The following is an 8,117-nucleotide window of genomic DNA, read 5'->3' as shown; positions in this document are numbered from 1 at the left end:
AACCTTGCTAACCAGTCTGCTCAGTGTCCATATAGACAACGTCCACAGTCTACCTTCAAAAAAACTCAATCAAGTTAGAGAGAGAGAATTTCCCCCACACAAAGCCACGTTGACTATCACTAATCATTCCTCGTCTTTGCAAATACATGTAAATCCTATCCCTCAGAATCCCTTCCAACAACTTGCCTGCCACTGACGTCAGGATGACTGTCCTCTTGCTCCCTGGCCTTTCCTTACTACTTTTTAAAATAATGGCACACATCTTCCAACACCTCACCTGTCATAAACGATGATATAAATATCTCAGGGAGGGGCACTGCTATCACTTTCCTAGCTTTCCACAAGTTTCTGGGATACACCTTGCTACGATTTAAGACATCCAGTACGACCTCCTCTGTATTATGGACACTTTTCAAGTTATCACTATTATTTCTCCAAACTCTCTAGAACAGAATAGCATAGTATCTCTCCCACTTCCTGTTATTCCATAGATGGCCTCCTTGATCTTTAAGGTGTCCTATTCTCTGCCTGGTTATTCTTTTATCCTTTATGTATTTGAAAAATCTCTTTGGATTCTCCTTAAACTATTTCCTAGAGATATGTCATTTCCCCTTTTTACTCTCCTGATTACCCTCGAGTATATTCAGTAAAAACGTGATCCTGTACTCTCATTCCTCTGCTTCTGCCATATGTGCTCCCAAGAGAAGCAATTCCACTCCAGGACATCGCAGAAAGGTTTCCTACTTCAAGCACCACATCTCCCTTCCACGTGATCAACAATGCCCTTCAATGCATATCCTCCACTTCCTGCACCTTCACCTTTACACCACCCCTCCAACCACAAGAAGAATTTAATCCACCGGTCCTCACTTGCCACCCCACTTATCACCAGATAAAGCGACTTTTCCGCTACCTACAGTCAGATCCCACCACCAGGAATATATTTCCCTCCCTAGCCCTTTCTATGGTCTGCAGAGACCATGGGAATTTTGGTGCTGATGTGCTGTCCTACGGATACCTCAGTCACTCACCCTGCCAAATGGCCTAGTGATATTTTGGCTAAACGGATAATCCAGACACCCAGATAAAGTTCTGGAGCTCTGGGTGTGAAGCCTGCCACGGCAGATGGTGGAATGTGAATTCGATAAAAAATTTGGAATTAGGAATCGATGAAAGACTATGAATCCATTGTCGATTGTTGCGAAAAAAACCCCATCAGATTCACTAATATTCTTCAGGGAAGTAATCTGCCATCCTTACCAGGTCTGGCCTACGTGTGACTCCAGACCCACAGCAATGTGACTGTCCTTTGGGCCCAGCCAGTGACACCCGCATCCTGTGAATGAATAAAAAAGGTCAAGTCTTGTATACAACCATACTATTCTTACAGATAAGTGATGTATTTATACATTTGCTTCTCAATTCCCCACTGACTATTGGGGAAGGGGTGAGGAGGGGTCAATAGTACAATCCCAGTAAGAAGATCATCCCTTATTTCTCAGTTCCACCTGTACAACTTGCCTGGATGTACTCCCAGGAATACCCTCTTGAAGCCCAGCTGTAATGTTATCCCTAATCAAAAATACCTCATCCCCCTGCTCTGTTGCCCCCTTTCTATCTTTGCTATAGCATCTATACACCGGAACATTAAGCTGCTCGTCCTATCCATCCCTGAGTCATGCCTCTGTAATTGCTATAATATCCCAGTGCCATGTTCAAAACTATGCCCTGAGCTCATCTGCCCGACCTATCGGGCCTCCTGCATTGAAATAAATGCAGTGTAACTGCTCAGTCCTACCTCGTTCTCTGCCATGCCTTTGCCTGCCTTGACTGTTTGACATCTGAACTGTATCAGCCTCAGACTTAGCTCTTTCCTCACTTTCTCTTTTGGTTTACCCACATTCCTTCACTATTTTTATGCCTCCTGAATAGCACTAGCAACTCTTCCTTTCCAGTGCCGGGACAATCCATCCTTCTGATGGATTTCAATTCTACCCCACAAGAGATTCAAATGATCCAACAATGTGAACTCTTCTATTCCAATGTCATTGATACCAATAAACAACAGCTCCCCCCCCCCCAAAGAAAATGGTTATTGTCCCCTTTAAGATTATTCTGCTCTCTCTGAGGCATCCTTACACAAAAATTACACATTCGAATAATAAACCTTACACTCAACAGGATTACATGACACATTGAATAGACAATAGGTGCAGGAGTAGCCATTCAGCCCTTCAAGCCTGCACTGCCATTCAATATGATCATGGCTGATCATTCCTAATCAGTATCCTGTTCCTGCCTTATCTCCATAACCCTTGATCACACTATCCTTGAGAGCTCTATCAACTCTTTCTTAAATGAATCCAGAGACTGGGCCTCCACTGCCCTCTGGGGCAGAGCATTCCACACAGCCACCACTCTCTGCGTGAAGAAGTTTCTCCTCATCTCTGTCCTAAATGGTCTACCCCGTATTTTTAAGCTGTGTCCTCTGGTTCGGCACTCACCCATCAGCGGAAACATGTTTCCTGCTGCCAGAGTGTCCAATCCTTTCATAATCTTATATGTCTCAATCAGATCCCCTCTCAGTCTTCTAAACTCAAGGGTATCCAAGCCCAGTCGCTTCAGTCTTTCAGTGTAAGGTAATCCCGCCATTCCAGGAATTGACCTTGTGAACCTACGCTGCGCTCCCTCAATAGCCAGAATATCTTTCCTCAAATTTGGAGACCAGAACTGCACACAGTACTCCAGGTGTGGTCTCACCAGGGCCCTGTACAGCTGCAGAAGCACCTCATTGCTTCTATACTCAATTCCTCTTCTTATGAAGGCCAGCATGCGATTAGCCTTCTTCACTACCTGCTGTACCTGCATGCTGGCCTTCATTGACTGGTGTACAAGAACACCCAGGTCTCTCTGTACTGCCACTTTGCCTAAATTGATTCCATTGAGGTAGTAATCTGCCTTCCTGTTCTTGCCACCAAAGTGGATAACCATACATTTATCTATTGTCTATTAACATTTACTGAGATTACCATCTGAATGTCCACCTATAATATCCTGTAATACAAGTTTACAAAATCTGTCACTCTCAGTTCAAGTTAGAAACTCACACCATCCCCTCCTCGTGGCCCAGGATTACTGTACACATGACCCTTGAGGACATCAGCAGTCAACTCAGGGGGAAATCTGTGGGTTTCTAGGAGATTCCAACTTGAGATCTCATGTGACTGAACACAGCAGTTCTTTGACACATTGGAGAAAATGACCCAAGCGTCAGTGAGATATGGGGAACAAGAATGACTTTCTTTTCTTTCATTCCGTGCTGCCGCTCTGCCTCATCAATAAGACATGGGTGTGAAAGGCTAATGCCTAACGATGGGCAAGTTGTCTCCATCCTGACCAATGGGTAGGAAGATCCTCTCAATCACTCCAAAGCGTATCCCTAAAAAGATAGCAACTCTGCCTGCTTCCCACTGCCCAGTGCTCCCAGTAAACGTTTGGATGAATGGGAAGGGGGGAATATCTCCTAGAAAAGGCATAACTGTAAAGGTCTAAGAGGATTATGAAAAGAGAGATGCACAGGAGAAGGGGGCAACACGTTGCCAGATGGGGTGTAACTTGGGAAAATGGGAAGTTGCTCATTTTGGAGGAGATAATAAAAGAACAAAGTACTATTTAAATGGTAGAAACTGTAGAAAGCTGCACCACAAAGGGACCGGGGTAATTGTTCAGGAAACACAGAAAGCTACCACACAGTTACAACAGGGAATCAGGAAGGGGAATGGAACGTTTTGTTTCAAAGGTTTTCAGTATGAGAGTTTGGAGTATATACCTGAAAGTAACATATGGAAGTGCTGGTGACACCACCATATCTGCAGTAACGAGAGCAGTTTTGGTCCCTTTAAATAAGGAAATGTGTCACTTTATTGGAGGCATTTCAAGGAAAATTCAATTAGATGATCCCTGGTTTGGAGGGATTATCTTTTAAATAAAGGCTGGAAAGGTTGGGACTCTACTCACTGGATTGTGGAGAAAGAGAGGTTATCTCATTGAGACAGATGGGATTCTTAAGGGGTTTGACAGGATAAATACTGAGAGGATGTGTCTGAGCGTAAATACTGAGAGGGGAGTCTGAAATCAGATTCTGAGTCATGGAATCAAGGGTTCTGTTTTGGATTCATCAAGATAAGGCGACACAGACGCTGGTAAGGGGTTTCAGTGGCAATGGAGCTGGGGTGAGGTGGAGAAAAGCAATGTTTAAGAGATTGGAATTCCTGGTGTTGTGATTGTGTGGATGTCTGATCAGAAGGTCACCTTGGGGTCAGATATAACAGCAATATTGTGAAGAGTGTCATTTTGCCTCAGAGAGTTCCCAGTGGGAGGGAGGGGCTCAGCAGAAAGGTAAAGGTAAGGCAATGGGTTTAACCGTGACAATGTTTCATTGGAGGAAACTGCAGCTAATCGAGTAGTGGCAATGTGGTAAGCAGTTTGGTAACTGAGTAACAGTGGAGTAATGGAGAGGGATGATGGGAAGGGAGAACTGGGTATCGTCAGTGTACATGTCAAACCTAACACAGTGTTTTTGGACGATATCACCTCCTGGCACTATGTACGTGAGATACAGGAGAGACCAAGGATAGATCGTTGAGGGACACCAAATGCAAGGAATTCAGAAAGGAAAGGGAGAGTGGAGATGGAGCAGGATATTCCAACAACGGTGAGGTCAAATATTGGTTTTCCACAGAATGGGAGAGAAGGACATAACCAAAAAATACCAACAGACAGAACAAGGAACAATATCTATGAATTGGCGAAGGGGAGTGATGAGGCGGCAGCGGAGGAAAGAGAGTTGGAAAGTGAGTTTACCGAGATTAGGGTAAAGGGTCAAGGTGAGCTCTGATAAGGCTTGACAAGAGACTGGAGAAAGATGTAGGTTTAGGATAAAAACCAGGAACACCACGTGAGGCAGTTTGGCTCAGTGGGCTAGTGGGTGGGAGGGAGGGAAGCAGCAGATCGGATTATCTCAGTCTTAGTGACAGAGAAACTCCATGAGCTCTTCACTCGTTGTTGGAGGGGAGGATGGAGGAGACAGGATAATGGACAGTGTTTTACAAAGAAACAAAACCAGGGTAAGTGATATTTAAAATGAGTGAACAAACCTGATGTATTTAACTTTTATCCAGAATATTAAAACAAATGACTGAAGTCCTGGTTCGAATCCCGTCTTGGCAGATGGTGGAATCTGAATTCAAGAAAAAAAAACAATGTATTAGGAATCTTCTGATCTCCATGAAACCATTGTCAATGGCCAAAAAAATCCTGCCAATCTGACAGTGGCCCAGCCAGCTGCTCACTGTATTAATCACTGCAAAGTCTCAACAAAGGAATGAAACTGGATGGACCAGTTGGCAACTAACAAGGCACCAGAAATTACAACCACAGATTCAGCCCTCTCAATGGTGCAACGTCCTCCTCACTAACATATGGTTTTTGGTGCCACAATGTGGACAGTTGTCTCACAGACTAGTCAAGGAACAGCCTGACATAGTCATATTCACGGAATCATCCCTTACAAATAATGACCAGACACCACCATCACCATCCCTAGATATCGAGAGTGTGGTGCTGGAAAAGCACAACAGGTCAGGCAGCATCCGAGGAGCAAGAGAATCGACGTTTCGAGACACAGCCCTTCATCACCCTGACCTGCTGTGCTTTTCCAGCTCCAGACTCTTGACTCTGATCTCCAGCATCTGCAGTCTTCACTTTCTCCTGAAATCTCTGGATATGTCCTGTCCACCGGCAGGACAGACCAGGCAGAGGTGGTGGCACAGTGGTGTACAGACAGGGAGGATTTGCCCTGGGAGTACACAGCATTGGCTCCGGAGACCAGGAAGTCTCATGGCTCCTGCTGATTACCACGTCCCGTCCTCCCTTGGCTGATGGATCAGTTCTCCTTCATGTTGAACAACATTTGGAGGAAGCACTGAGGAAGTAAAATGGTGTCAAACGTACTCTGGGTACAGGATTTCAATGTCCACAATCGAGACTAGCTCTGCAACAGATTTACTGACAGAGCTGGTCAGATCCTAAAGGATACAGCTGCTCAACTGAGTCTGCAGCGGGTGGTGAGAGAACCAACAAGAGTGTAAAACATACTTGATCTCATTGTTATGAATTGACCAGCAGCAGATACATCTGTGCATGACAGTATCAGTAAGAGCGACCATCACACATTCCTTTCGGAGACAAAGTCTTGCCTTAAAGTTGAGAAAAACCTCCACTGTGTTGAGTGGCACTATCACCGTTCTAAATGGGACAGACTTCGAAGAGATGTAGGATCTCAAACTGGGTATCTCTGAGGCACTGTGGGACATCAACAGCAGCAGAACTGTACTCCAGCACAATCTGTAATCTCATGGGTTTGTAAATCCTGCTCTCACCCATCACAATGGACAGGAAAGGAGGGCATGCCATGAGCAGCACCAGGCAGTCCTAAAAATGAAGTGCCAACCTGGTGAAGCTACCAAACAGGACCATTTGCAAACAGCATCAGCAGCAAGCAACAGAGCTAAACGATCCTACATCCAATGGAACAGATCGGAGCTCTGCAGTTCTGCCACACCCAGTTGTGAACGGTGATGGACAATTAAACAACTCACTGGAGGAAGCATCACAGATATCCCCACCCTTACTGATGGAGGGGCCTCACACATCCATGCACCAGATAAGATGACAGCATTTGCAGCAATCTGCAGCCAGAAGTGCAAAGTGAGATGATCCATCTCAGCCTTCTCCAGTGGTTTCCAACATCACAGATGTGAGTTTTAAGCCAGTTCGATTCAGTTTGAATAACATCAAGAAATGGTTAAGTCGTGCAAAGGTTACGGGCCCTGCCAATATTCTGGCAATAATACTGATGGCTTGTGCTCCAGAACTTGCCACCAACCAAGACACGTACCGCTCCAGCACTGGCATCTACCGACAATGTGGAACATTGCCCAGGAATGTTCAACACAAAAACACAGGGCAATCCAACCCAGCCAATTTCCATCTATCAGTCCACACTCGATCAGCAGTAAAATGATGGAAAATGTCATCAACAGGGCTATCAAGCAGCAGCTGCTCCGCAACAGCCAGCTGAGTGACACTCATTTTAGGCTCCACCAGGGCCACTCAGCTCCCGATGGTGTTGCCGCCCTGATTCACAATCTGGCAACCAGCTGAATCCGAGAGGTGAGGTGAGAGCGACAGCCGAGTCCCACTCCAAGATCACTATTTCTAGCTGATTCTACCCTTGTATCAGCTCATATACTCTCATCCACCTTGTGTTATCTCTAGACTTCATTATCCAAACACACTCCTGGCCAGCTGCCCACATTCAACCTCCCTGTAATCTCAAGAAACACTATATCTCTGGTGCCCAAGTACTCCCTCGTACCAAAATTTGTCGATCCATCAAAAGGCTCCTATTCATAATCAACAACATAGAGCCACAGAAATGTACAGCATGGAAACAGACCCTTCAATCCAACCCGTCCATGCCGACCAGGTATCCCAATCCAATCTAGTCTCACCTGCCAGCATCCGGCCCACATCCCTCAATTTAAAATTCTCACTCTTGATTCAATTCCTGCTTGTGATCATCCCGAGCTCGCTGCAACACACACCCTTTGAGATCTCGACAACCCATTCTGTTCGAGACGCCCAATGATCTGTTAGTTCATTACTTCACCTGTGTGGCTGCTTTTACAGTTGCCAAAGCAAAAAGGTCTGAAATTCACAGCTAAAACCTCACAGATCTGCTTTCCTCCTTTAGACATTCCTCAAAACCTGCTTATTTGGCAATGCTTTTGGTCACCTGACCTAATATCATCCTTCTCTGGCCTTATGTCTAAAGTTCCCAATAATATTTTTGTGAAATTATAAGCAGGATAACAAAACTACAAACTGTTCTTTAATTGGACATTATCTTGAAATCATCACTGTTGCTGTAATGAGTACTCTGTAATGTCTCTTACCCAACCACATTGTGGGAGCACCTTCACCACACAAACTGCAGCTGTACAAGAAAGTCAAACATCACCCTCTCCACAGGCAACAGGGCTTTGGCATTAATC

General features: G+C 45.1%; 1 long non-coding RNA gene across 1 annotated transcript; it reads right to left on the bottom strand.

The window, feature by feature from the left end:
* Nucleotides 1–1,259: 1,259 nt before the first annotated feature.
* LOC148137686 (uncharacterized) lies at nt 1,260–8,117 on the bottom strand. The gene is made up of 3 exons (XR_015754112.1): nt 8,019–8,117; nt 5,157–5,239; nt 1,260–1,336 (listed from the first exon to the last, which is right to left on the bottom strand). It is a non-coding gene; the product is annotated as an uncharacterized LOC148137686 (long non-coding RNA).

Source organism: Chiloscyllium plagiosum, unplaced genomic scaffold, assembly GCF_037043375.1.
Source record: "Chiloscyllium plagiosum isolate Xiang-an unplaced genomic scaffold, Cpla_swu_hap1 HiC_scaffold_42, whole genome shotgun sequence".
In the NCBI taxonomy this organism is placed as follows: domain Eukaryota; kingdom Metazoa; phylum Chordata; class Chondrichthyes; order Orectolobiformes; family Hemiscylliidae; genus Chiloscyllium; species Chiloscyllium plagiosum.
The sequence above is the reverse complement of the archived record's forward strand: the minus strand, read 5'-3'. Positions and strand labels throughout refer to the sequence as shown.